At 33.4% G+C, this 13,447-nt stretch overlaps 1 protein-coding gene across 3 annotated transcripts in view; it reads right to left on the bottom strand.

Moving 5' to 3' along the window:
• The window catches only part of LUZP2 (leucine zipper protein 2), a 583,280-nt gene that overhangs the window by 5,691 nt on the left and 564,142 nt on the right, over nucleotides 1–13,447 (bottom strand). The gene's annotated exons all lie outside the window — the stretch shown is intronic.

Raw genomic sequence — 13,447 nt, 5'->3', positions numbered from 1 at the left:
AAAAAAAAAAAAAAAAAAAAGATCCACTTGAGCTTCACTTCCATTTTAACCAGGGTTAAAATATTCAGTCCTCCCTCCCTCCCTCCCTCCCTCCTCTCTTCCTTCCTCCCTTTCTTTTTTTTTTTTTAACTTACTAATTTTCCTCCTTCCTCTCTTCCTCTCTTCCTCTTCCTCTTCCTTTCTTCTTCTTTATTATATACATACTTTTAAATTAACAGCAACATACGTAGTGTAAGAATCTGCATATGTGTGTGTGTGTGTTAGATTTCTCATAATCTTTTCCATGTGCAAGACAGAGCCTAACAGTTTAATAATTTGTGAACACTAGGCCAGGTGAAATGGCTCACACTTATAATCGCAGCACTTTGCAAGGCTGGGGTGGGTGGATTGCTTAAGCCCAGGAGTTTGAGACCAGCCTGGGCAACATGGTGAAACATCTTCTTTCCAAAAACAAAAACAAAAGCAGCTGGGTGTGGTGGCACATGCCTGCGGTCCCAGCTACCTGGGAGGCTGAAGGGGTAAGATCACCTGTGCCTGGGAGGTTGGGGCTGCAATGAGCTGTGATCATGCCACTGCACTCCAACCTGGGCTACAGAGTGAGATCCTGTATCAAAAAAGTGTATATATACATACACATATATATATAATTATATAATTATATATAAAATTCAAGACCACTGGCCCACTGATATCAAAAAAATAAGTTTCTTTCCAAGCAATGAACCAGGGGATAGAGAGCTAAATTGACTTTAAACTCTAAAAATTCTGAGTAGAAGATAAAAAGGCCTACAGGAGATTAAACCTACTCTAATTCAGATTTTAAAGGTTATTTTACATGCTCCCTCTCTTCTCATATTATATTGCTGTTAACTGAATACAAACCATGTATCTGTACATTTCTCTGCCCATGTGTGTGCTACCCCACTTCCTTCACTGCAGGCCCCTGAAAACCAACTACTCATTTCTGCTATATTTCATCTTTTCTACTACTAGACAGACTCAGTCACCCTTCTGGGCTCTAAAGGTAATGCTTGTAACAACTTTAGCACTTACCGTTGTTTTTATATATGTAATCATGCCTGCCTTCCCAAAATATTGTGAATAGCTTTAAGACAGAGACAACATTTATCTCCACTAGATCACAGCTAGATGCCTACCAAAAAGTGGTCGATATGTAAAGTCTAAATAAATAATAAATAATTTTAAAATATTGGCCATGAAATAGTTCAATACTTTAGAATTTTCTTTTTTTTATTATACTTTATGTTCTAGGGTACATGTGCACAATATGCAGGTTTGTTACATATGTATACATGTGCCATGTTGGTGTGCTGCAGCAATTTTCATAAATGCCTGCTTTCTTTGGCCACATTTAGGCACATTTTATATACAATTGGTTCTTCTTTTTTTTTGTTTTTTTTTTGTTTTGTTTTGTTTTTTGTTTTTGTTTTTGTTTGTTTTGAGACGGAGTCTCGCCGGGCGCGGTGGCTCAAGCCTGTAATCCCAGCACTTTGGGAGGCCGAGGCGGGTGGATCACGAGATCAGGAGATCGAGACCCTCCTGGCTAACACGGTGAAACCCCGTCTCTACAATTGGTTCTTCTAAATAAGCCTACGGTATAAAGAAAAAGTGAGATTGTGACTATAAGACTAAGAATAGCTGAATTCTTAACTAGCTTATTCTAAATACTTTTAACTACCTAATTCTAAATACTTTTAAGTATTCTAAATACTATGTATTCCTTTATATACATAGAGGAGTCTTCTACACCACCTAAGGAAAAATATTTTTATTTTTTCTTGTGGTATGGTATAATTTATAATTGGAACCTCACATTTCTCTGGGAATATTATAATTACTCTGTTTTGCTGTAATAAACTAACTGGCTGTTGTTTTTATTATTCTTGCATCTACCCTTTGAAAAATTAACTAATTGTAAAAAATCAAGCTCAAAAAATGTGGTTCCTAGAGAAAGTCATTTGAATAGTGTAGGATTTCCCAAAATGCACTTGGTAAGAGTGGAGTTCATGTCATTTAAGTTTAGGGAAAATTGATTGCAACATTAAACAGTTGTATTTATTGTAGTTCTTCTCAGAAACCTCAACATACAATATCTTAAAGTTTTGATCTTGAATGATCTGATCACATAATCACAGGAGGCGACTGCTAAAAAACCACTCCAGGGTGATAATTCTGTCCTACAAATATGGGGTTTGCATTTTTAATCGGCATGCTAGCAATTCAAATGTACCTATGAAATTTGATATTCACTTCATAATGCACAATATGTTATAAATCTCTAAGAAGGAGATATAATGTACATATTTCTTAAATATCTTTGACCTAAAACTCTTTATGTGTAAAGCTTCACTTGATGTCATTGTCATGAGGAAGACACTATAGGATTTGCTATGGAATATATTTCATTAATGTTAGCACAACCAACTATTTGAGATAAGCCTTTGATCATCTGAACAATGAAAACTTACTACATTTCAACATTAAAGAAAATATTTTGTGGCTAGAAGATAGCTGTAGCTTTTTCTGATACTTTCATCCTATACTGAATAGTATCTTTAAATTTACTCTTTCTGTGCTTCACAGGCATTGTGGAAATTTCATAAGATGGTTCATAAAATTGTTAGTGAGTCTCAGAGAGACACCAGAGATAAGGCCACATTACCATACTGCATAGGTTTTGTGCTTTAATAAAGCCTTTTACTAGATTTAAAGCCTTTGCTGAAATAGAGCTCAATTTGGTGAGACACAAAGGGTGGGTTTCTCATAGAGTTCCCTCACTCTGTTGAAAACAGGACCTGGAATATCAAAAATTCCAGAGAACTGTTGTGAAGGAAGGCAGGACAAATTTGGCCCATTACCAACACTGTAGTATAAAAATAGTTTTGACTATTGGTTAAAAGTGCTTTAGAGTGAAATAGACTTTGGTTTATGTTTTAGCTCTGATACTTATCCATTGATGACCAAGTTATTTTTCTCTGGGCTTCAGGTTCTTTGGCTGTAAAATGGATCTGTTCCTTTATGGAGTTGATTTAAGTGTAAAATTAGAAAACATAAACAAGTATTCAGCATAGATTAACATATAGTAATCACTCCTTTTTTTCTCCTCATTTGATTATTGTTATCACTATCATTAATGATTACAAGACAATATTTATGATCAGTTGACACTGACATTATTTTATATCACAGAATCAACAGTGATGCAATTACCAAACATAGAAAAATAAGAGGAAGGGTAGAGAGAAGAGAAGGAAAGAAAATGAAGAAAGTGCTGAGTAGAAGTACTGCAAAACATTTCTTACTAATGCTTCTCTTTAACAATAAAGGTAAAATATAACAAAACAATTAGGCGGGAAATTAAAGAAAGAAAAAAAAAAACAATATTAAGAAGAGAAATAAGCTTTCCTGTATTAGGCTAATTTGTTTGAGACACAGCAATGGGCATAGTCTAGACCCGGGGAACATCTTGATAATACTATCTAAGAAGCCAGGACACAAAGGAATGTGCTCTGGAGACTCTCCCAGCACTCTCTCAACATAGCGAGAAGAAAAACACATTTTCCTTTGTTTTATAATATGAGTTTATAGATTCTTGTTCTCTGTAACTAGTAACTTCAAGTATTTTGTTTTATGTAAAAAGTACAGAGAATATCACAAGAAGCCTGAGCAGGCCTGAAATACAGCTGTCTAAGCACCATGTGAAGGTTATAAGATAAACCAGTGTAAGGCTTTTTAAAGCAAAACCTAGGTAACAGACATCTGGTTTGCTTGGCAATGGTCATGTGTAATCCTAAGTTATGAACTTGTCACAATTGAATTAATTGTTCTGCGTCTGTATCCTTGTTTTTGCTCAACTGTAACTGTAAGCTTGCTTCAAATTAGCCCATCCCCTTTTTAAAGTGTGTATAAAAGTCAAGTGCTGTCTTTGTTCTGGGCCTAGTGTTTGTATGTTAAATCTGCTGGGTCTGAGTGCACTCAATCAAGATCCTGCCGTATCCCAAGGTCTCTCTGATCCTCCTGATTCTGCAACAAATTCTCGATACTGTTTTGCTTTGGAAAGAAAAAATGTTTGAGAAAATACAGGTTTCAAGATGACACCAAATTGTGTTTATATATTTAAAGATTTATCCAATAAAACATGAGTTTGGAGTTATAATGGGAATCACTGAATATAGAATTAAATCAATGGACTTACTTCTAGGGAAGCTCCCTTGGAAACAACAGAATTTAATTATTAAAAGAAAACCTCTTCATTTAAAAAATCTACACTACATTACATGGTAAGAGGTGGGGTCACTGAGAGAAAACAGGCATTTACTGCAACTACAGCTAAGATCTAAAGAGAGTAGCCAATGTTATCTAAAGAGTAAATATAATTTTATAGACAACAATTGCAATAACTTTTGCTTCTGCAAATGTAATTTTGTTTTTCCCTTTATGGCCACACAAATGAAACCTAGACAATCTAATAAATTACCTTTGTTATCCTTAAATTGCCTCAACACTGACAGTCAAATTGAGCTTCAAAAATGGTTCCGTACTTTAATCATTCATTCCACAAACATTTACTGAGTTTCTATTATGAGCCAGGCACTGACAGAAAATAGAACAATAAAAAGAGTCAAGGACTTTGATGTCAGTGGAGGTTATATTCTAGTGGAGAAAGCATAAATACATACATAAACAAGAACATATAAAAGAGAGTATCAGAGAGATTTAAGTATAATGTTGGAAGGTGCCTGCAGGTCACGTCCAGTGGCAACCTCTGTAAGAGGAGAGCACAGGCTTTGAGGTCGGCCATATCCATGTTCAAGCCCCAGTTCTTTCACCTACTAATTATCTATCAGGGGAAGTTCTGCAACCTCCTTGGACTTTAATTTCATCAGCTGAAAATAGGGATATTAATATTCATCACAGACAATTTCTATACATTTTAAACATAAATTTGATATGTAAGTGTATTTGCGTGACATATTTTAGATGCATAAGAATCATTTGTTTAATTATTTCAGGTGCCTAAAACCAGTTACATTTTTTTCTCTCCATTGCTTTTAACTTTATATGCTTTTCCATCATGTGTGATTTAACATGTAAAATAGACATATAAATATATATGAAATAAATTAAGGATGATAATTCTGTTTCAACTTAATTGCTGTTTACATATTTACTATAGATTATACCTGTGTTAAGTGATATCACACTTAAGGATATAACTGTGTTAAGGATACAAAAGAGGTATGTTTCATAAAACACATTGATCATACCTCAGTAGGTTCATAACTTATAAAATTGCATGACATGGCCATTGTTAGTTGTGCTGAAAGTGTAAGATATACACGTCTGCTTTACCTGAATGGTTTGGTGTCAGTTTACATGAATAGGGCTCTGTTTTTCATCAGTGGAATTTTTGGACCCTGCCACAAGAAAAAACTTCAAAGTCACAGCTAAAGGTGATTCAAAAGAAGGGAAACTTTCCATGATGTGAACTGAAGGGAAATAGAAAAGTTTGAAGGGCAGTAGGAAAGTTTATTCTTTTTTATTTTGCCAGGCAATTTATAACTTTAGTCTTCAGTAACACACACACACACGCACACACACATATATACACAAACACCATTCATAGTCACTCACAATGCCATTAGTATCAAACTCATACATGAACTTACGTATCTGAAACATATGATCTTTAAATTATTTAATCTATGGAAAAACGATTATTTTACAACACATATTCTAAAAATTTCAAATGTTAGTGATGGACTTAACTGGGATATTTTGACAGGCAGGATTCTAAGATAGTCCCCATGTTTCTCATCCACTGGTGTGCAAACCTTATATAACACCCTCCTCTTCAAAGGTTCTCACAGGCAGATCCTATGAATATGACGGTATATAACTTCTATGATCAGGTAGTTGGTTGGCATTTTAATAGAAATGGAGATTATCTAGATTGACTTGGTTTGTCAGTTGAACCTAGAAAGATAATAAGTATCTTATTTTTGCTTTGCCTTTGCTTTGATTATTAAACTGTAGTCTATTTACTGGCTCCACATTTTTTGAAGGTGGACACTGGATAATTTATAAACAAATACACTTCTGTGGGATGGGTAATACTTAAATAATTTTGTGAACATAACATATAGATAAATTTAGGTGAAAGGATAAGTTAATCTTTTCCTCATTTGTCTTTCTCCTTAACTTATTTTTGCTACATATACTGCTGGCTTTTCATTTCTTAAAATTCTGTGTTTCTTAATGCTCTTCCCTTAATGTTTTATTATCTAATCACTTTAGTCCTCATTCAACTCAATCCCTAAATGAGTAGATTCACATTTGGATGTTTGCATAGGTATGCAATTTTAGATTTTAGATATTAGATATTATTTTAGATTTTAGAGATTGACATATAGACATGTATACCCTGTCACTTTTTATTTTCCTTTGTTAATTTTTTTCAGAATATTCATTTTCTTATATTTTATGTATATATTAGTTTATACACCCACACATACTGTCAGGCAATTTATAATTTATAATTGCCTGACATACTGTGTGTGTGGGTGTATAAACTAATATATACATAAAATACATATATTGTGTATTACCCACTGGGATAACATGCTCAAGTGATCAAAGTTATTATTTCCAGGTATTGCATGTGTAGCTGGAGTATGAAAATTGAAAATAAATAAATGTTAATTTATGAATTAGTACACTATAACTTATCAGGTATCTGTTATGTATCAGATGCTATAATTGATTTGATATATATTTCATGAGATTTAATCCTCATAACAATACTCAGATATTTTTGTCTTTTTTACATATGAGGACAACAAGGTCAACAGAGCTACATAACATCCTCAAAGTCATAAAGTTATTGCTGTTACAATTGAGGCAAAGTCTCCCTTGCTGCAAATTTGGGATCTTGCAAAGATTCATATTTTCTTTCTCCCATTTTATTATTTAACTATATAATATTTTAGATTTTGACAGCACCTCACAGGTTGCAGTCTCAGGTAACAAGACAGTTTGTGACAAAACCAAAAAATGTTTCTCATAATATACTTTTGCAATATTCTACCAAGATCCCTAAGTAAATGGTTGGTACACATTTGGGCCTGATGAATCAGTGAGATGTATTATCCAGGAAAGAAGACGATATCACTCATGACTAATTAGGGCAATCATCGATTTCTTCATGAAAGAGGAACTCAGGCTTGAGTGATGAATAAAGTTTTTTGAGGTAAAGTCATGAGGACAAAAAAGCAGAAGTAAACATTCTGTAAGTGAGGGGGGATGCATCAAAGGTAGCAGTTTTGAGGTAAGCTGAAATGGGAAATACTGAGATTATTAGAGTAGGTACAGTTCAGGAACTCTGAGGTAGCTCAAGCAGCAATGTTTATACTGAATCTGGCAGACATTAAGTGACAATTACATTGTAAATATCCTGCAGTAATATGCCTATGTTTCTAAGAAGTCAATGCTTCCTCTATGTTGGAATCTAAAGAGATTTATGAACAGCACTCTACAGTGATCATTACATACAATACTTGTCCAAACATGTCATCAGTACGACTCTCTTCCTCCAGTGAAAGATTTGTGATCTATATGATTTTTATAAGTATCCCTCTCTGACTTCCAGATCTTGTCAAGGCGGCATAATTTTTCTTCTCCCACATCGCTGACAAGAAGTTGAAACTTGCCTACTTTTGTTAGAAGTTTTAATACTCAAATATTTGGAGTTAGAGTTCCAAAGATTATTTCATGACTCTATTACTAAATTAAATTATAAAACTGAAAGAAAAATGCATAAAAGTTCCTTTTTTTATTTTATTTTTTATCATACTGTAACTTCTGGGATACATGTACAGACTGTCCAGGTTTGTTAGATAGGTATACACATGCCACAGTGGTTTGCTGCACCCATAAATTCGTCATCTACATTAGGTATTTATCTTAATGCTATCCCTCCCATAGATGCCACCCCACAACAGGTCCCAGTGTGTGATGTTCCCCTCCCTGTGTCCATGTGTTCTCATTGTTCAACTTCCGCTTATGAGTGAGAACACGTGGTTTTTGATTTTCTGTCCTTGTGATAATTTGCTGAGAATGATAGTTTCCAGCTTCATCCATGTTCCTGCAAAGGACATGAACTCATCCTTTTTGTGGTTGCATAGTATTCCATGGTGTATATGTGTCACATTTTCTTTATCCAGTCTATCATTGATGGGCACTCAGGTTGGTTCCAAGACTTTGCTATTGTGAACAGTGCTGAAATAAACATACTTGTGCATGTATCTTTACAGTAGAATGATCTATAATCCTTTGGGGATATACCCAGTAATGAGATTGCTTGGTCAAATTTTATTTCTGGTTCTAGATCCTTAAGGAATCTCTACACTGTCTTTCACAATAGTTGAACTAATTTACACTCCCACCAACGTGTAAAATTGTTCCTATTTCTCCACATCCTCTGCAGCATTTGTTGTTTCCTGACTTTCTCATGATCACCGTTCTAACTGGTGTGAGAGGGTATCTCGTTGTGGTTTTCATTTGCATTTCTCTAATGACCAATGATGATGAGCTTTTTTTCATATGTTTGTTGGCCACATAAATGTCTTATTGGATTAAAAACTTAAACATAAGACCTAAAACCATAAAAACCCTAGAAGAAAACCAAGGCCATACCATTAAGGACTTAGGCATGGCCAAAGACTTTATGACTAAAACACCAAAAACAATGACAACAAAAGCCAAAATTGACAAATGGGACCAATTAAACTAAAGAGCTTCTGCACAGCAAAATAAACTACCATCAGAATGAACAGGTAACCCACAGAATGGGAAAAAGTTTTGCAATCTATTCATCTGACAAAGGGCTAATATCCAGAATCTAAAAAGAACTTAACAAATTTACAAGAAAAAAACAACCTCATCAAAAAGTGGGCAAAGGATATGAACAGACATTTCTCTCAAGTTCCTTCTTAAAATGACTCAGTCTCTCTGTACCTAAAACTACATGTAATCAGAATATAATTAACTTCCCATACCAAAAATATAATTTTATTAGTTAATGATAATGAATCTCAACCCAAAGGATAATAGACCTTCAGAGTTTTCCCTTTACATGTACTCACCAGAAACAACAAGAAGGACAATACCTTTTGTACTTTTAATTGCCATATGTAGGTTCAATATCTCAACTCAGAGGATTTTGAGGATTATGGTATCTCAGCTTTGAAAACGAAACTTGCAGATGATAAAAACAGACAACCTTTTTTGGGTAAGCTGTAAACAATTTTTCATGAAAACAATTCAGCACGTTATAGTCTCCCTTTCTCTTTCAAAGATAATGGCATTTACCCCTTTATTTCATTGCTGGATTTTTGAATTAGACTTTAAACTCTCTCTAACCTCACCTTTTTCCAACCCAAACAGATCAGCCTCCAGAAATGTCTTCGTAAAATGGATTTTATCATGTTAACTCACTGCATAAAAATCAATTAAAACAAACAAGAAAAAATGTCTCCCCCACACTAATATGTGATTTCCCATTGCCTATAGAATAAAGCATGAATTTAGTTAAATAGTACTCAAGATCATTCATAATATGGCTACACTTAGAGCCCCTTAGCAAATGTCATTGTCACAGGTTTTTACTTATTCTTCAAACTTGATGAGCAAGTGGATAACTTTAAATCTTTGCTCAGGCTTCTTTTTGCCCCCAAATGATCATAAAACATTATTTTCTAAACTCCCAAGTATCATTTAATAAGCAGTTCAAGTTATAAATATCCAAAGATGATAAATCTTGTGTTGAAAAGCTCTATGCAATCATTTTATACTCGCAACTCTCATGCCTCCCCTTTCCACTGAGAACATCACTGGACAATGCCAGAGTGAATGAAAATTTGACTCATCTTCAAATAGCCTTTTGGTTATGCATAAGTAATAGGAAGAGCTGGGAGATTTTCCAGTCACAAAAAAGAAATAAAATCCCCCAAGAAGACAAAATGTTGTATAACATTCTGAACTAGCTTCCCTAGAAATCCTCCTTCCCACAAATGCTCATTTGGAAATCTGGAAGGTTTTTATGGTGAATATAAAAAAGCAGATTCTGCCAAATTTTCATTGTTGTTCCTCTTACTATTTGTGTGCTAAGCATGACAAATGAAGAGGCAGACAGAGAAGATGGATGAAATTAGAAGGCTGGAGACTATTTTCGTAAACAAATAAGATGTGTCGTAGAAAGTGGTCAACAGATTAACTTTGATGAATCACAGTGAAGGTGTATGAGTGAGCATGAAAATAATGAGTCTTTGCTTGTCACCTTCTCTGACTCATAGATAATCTTCTGACTATGGCTGTCAAATACATACACAAACACAAAAAGTTTTGTCACATTGATATATTCTTTGCCTCATTCCTCTACCTGGATTAATTATTGAAATTTCATTCTTTTAATTCTTCCTGGCAAAACCTGAAACGGAATTGTGACTCTTGGAAAGAGACAAATAGTGCTGTTTCACATAAGAGATTTCATGACAAGGAAGAATAAGGTTAAAACCCAAGGGTGAAGGAATCTATGTTTAGTCAATATTGAAATTCTTAAATCTACTAGCTTTGTGGCCTTGGATTACTCAATTTTCCTCAATCTCAATTTTCATATTTTTAAAACGAGGAACAAGTTTGCTCATCAATATTTGTAAGGAATAAATGAGGAAATATATTTAAAGCACCTATCTCAGTGCCACTCAACTCACTTTGATCTGTATTAGATATTGTAGCAGCGATAATAATGATGAACATAAGGATCAATATATAGGCAATTATGACAGCAGCAGGTAATGTTAATAAGGTTCATTCACTTTGCCCTTAATAAAGATGTACCAGGTGATGACTGTGTGCCAGGTGCTTTGTGGGACCCAGGTACATGGTAGAGAACAACCCAGAGACAATGCATGACCAAAATCATCACTGACTACAAGAACATTTGGCTCTTTCAAGCAGCTTTCCCGTAGTTTAAGATACATATTTTGATCTCAAATATTTAAGAAAAAAATCACTAAGTGAACTATGTTTTGTAGGAAGTCAGAACATGTTTCTTTTTTTTTTTACTATGCCTGTCAATGTTATCTCCAAACAAAGCACTGATTTAGAGATTGGTCTGAGTAGTTGGTTATGATTACGGTTTTAAATGCTAACATATTAAGCCTCAATATCTAGAGATTTTGAGATTTTTATCTTTCAGATGAACATTAGAAATTTGTGAGGTCATAAATGTCAACAAATGGAGAATTAAGACGTACTATCAAATGTTTCAAGGGCTATCATGCAGGGAGAAGGGCTAGGCATATTCTATTCCTTGAACAATGTGCCTAGGATAAGAGAGAGGTCAGACTGGGACAATGGAAAGAACAACATGTCTTAAATTGAGAGACAGTCCAAAATAAAATGAACTGGAAATGTTGATATGAAACCAAAACAGCCACAATCTTAGGCTATTTTCATGAAATGGATGTGTTCAGTCACCTCTGAGACCTACACCAAATTTGAAATTCCATGAGATTTTATGAAATACAGTAGGTATGTCAATTTAGTTTTCAAGTTTCACAAGTTAAGTATATTTTCTAATGCTTGACAATAATACTTTATTTTTTTAAGTCTACATGAGAAGTTACTGAAAATTTGAATAAAGAAGTTTACATGCTACTTACATGTTTTTTAAGAGTCATCATTAACACATAAAGAGATAATAAAATTAATCATACAGGAAATTTGTATTTAACAAGTAATTATAAAGCAGTAGATACATAATTTAACATACACTATCTATTTAAATGTCAACACAGTTCTGTAGGGTGCATAATATTAATGGTGTTTTAAATATGAATGCCAATATAGATATTATCAGGAAAAAATAATTGTATGTTTCTTTTTCATCAAGGAAATCAATACAGGTGGAATGATATGAAACAATAAAATAAACTATATGGTATATGAATTGAAAATGTATAACCTAGTGGAAAGAATATGTGCTTTGTATACAGGGAGACATGGGAGTATATTCAGGCTACATTTCCTTCATGTTTAAAATATATAAAGTTGAAGTAATAATGTTTATCTTACAAGATATTTGAAGATAAATTGAGTCCCTAGGCAGTGAGAGGTACAGGATCTGCATTCAGAAAGTTTAGTATTGAATCTGATGTCTTCACCTGTTCTTTGTCTGACTGTCCTGTTCTTCATGTTTACCACTTATTTAATAGGGAAAGGGAATTGTATTCATGGAATTTTTGTGAGGGTTAAATAAAGACAAAGAACCTGGAATAAAGCTCCTGATACACATTACCTGTTCAATAAATCATATGTATTTTTATTATCATGGAACACTCTCTGAAATTATATATTTAACAAGTAGTGATTGTTCATATAACGATTAATGTGGTCCATTCAGTTTTGGAAGAAATGCTGTTCTACATTAACTTACTCAGATGCATTTGCATTAATGCAATGCCATCCACATGACACTGAATAAAATGGTATGATTAAATTATACAAAAACATAAATAATAATTAAAATAATAAACTATTTTCTTATAAAACATATAAATAAACAAAACTATACATTACTGTTGGCTATAATATGCTGAAGTAGACTCCTCTCTCTTCTCTTTCCCTTTCTCTCTTTTACTATGCTGGTGTGCAAATATATTCACATAGATATCTTGGAAAATACTGATAAATGGCTTTAAATATTTTCACAATTCAGTGTACAGTCATCCCTCAATATAGCTGGGGATTTCTTCCATCATCCCAGACAGATACCAACATCCATAGATGCTCAAGTCCCTTAAATAAAATGATATTATATTTATATATAATCTACACATGCCCTCCCATATACCTTAAATCATCTCTAGATTAATTATAACATCTAATATAATAGGAATGTGATGTAAATAGTTGTTATACTATATTTTATTTATTTTCTGTTGCAAGTTTTTCCAAATTTTTTGATCCATGGTTGGTTAAATCCACAGATGTAAAACCCAGGCAAACAGAAGGCCAATTTTATTTTAATTTGGGGTATTTTCTCTCTGAAAAAAAATTACAAAATTTAAAACAAAACTAAATGAACAAACAAAAAAAGAAAATAAACTGAGCACTAAGAAGTATTCATTATGGGGATTTGTAAAACAGAAATAAAACAAGATATGGTCAAATAAAAAAGGTGATTAAATAATGATAAAATAATATATTTTGTGGTCATGAAGACAATGTTTTTAGAATGTTTATTAATATAAAAATGCTTAATCTGGTATCATCTAATATGAAATTATATAGAAAATATTACACTAATACAAAGCAAGAAATGTATATAAGACTGACAAAAATAAAATACATTAAACTCGGTATT

The sequence above is a fragment of the Rhinopithecus bieti genome, unplaced genomic scaffold (assembly GCF_001698545.2).
Source record: "Rhinopithecus bieti isolate Rb0 unplaced genomic scaffold, ASM169854v2 scaffold_34314, whole genome shotgun sequence".
NCBI lineage: Eukaryota > Metazoa > Chordata > Mammalia > Primates > Cercopithecidae > Rhinopithecus > Rhinopithecus bieti.
Note: the sequence above shows the minus strand (reverse complement) of the source record. Positions and strands in the feature narration are given on the sequence as shown.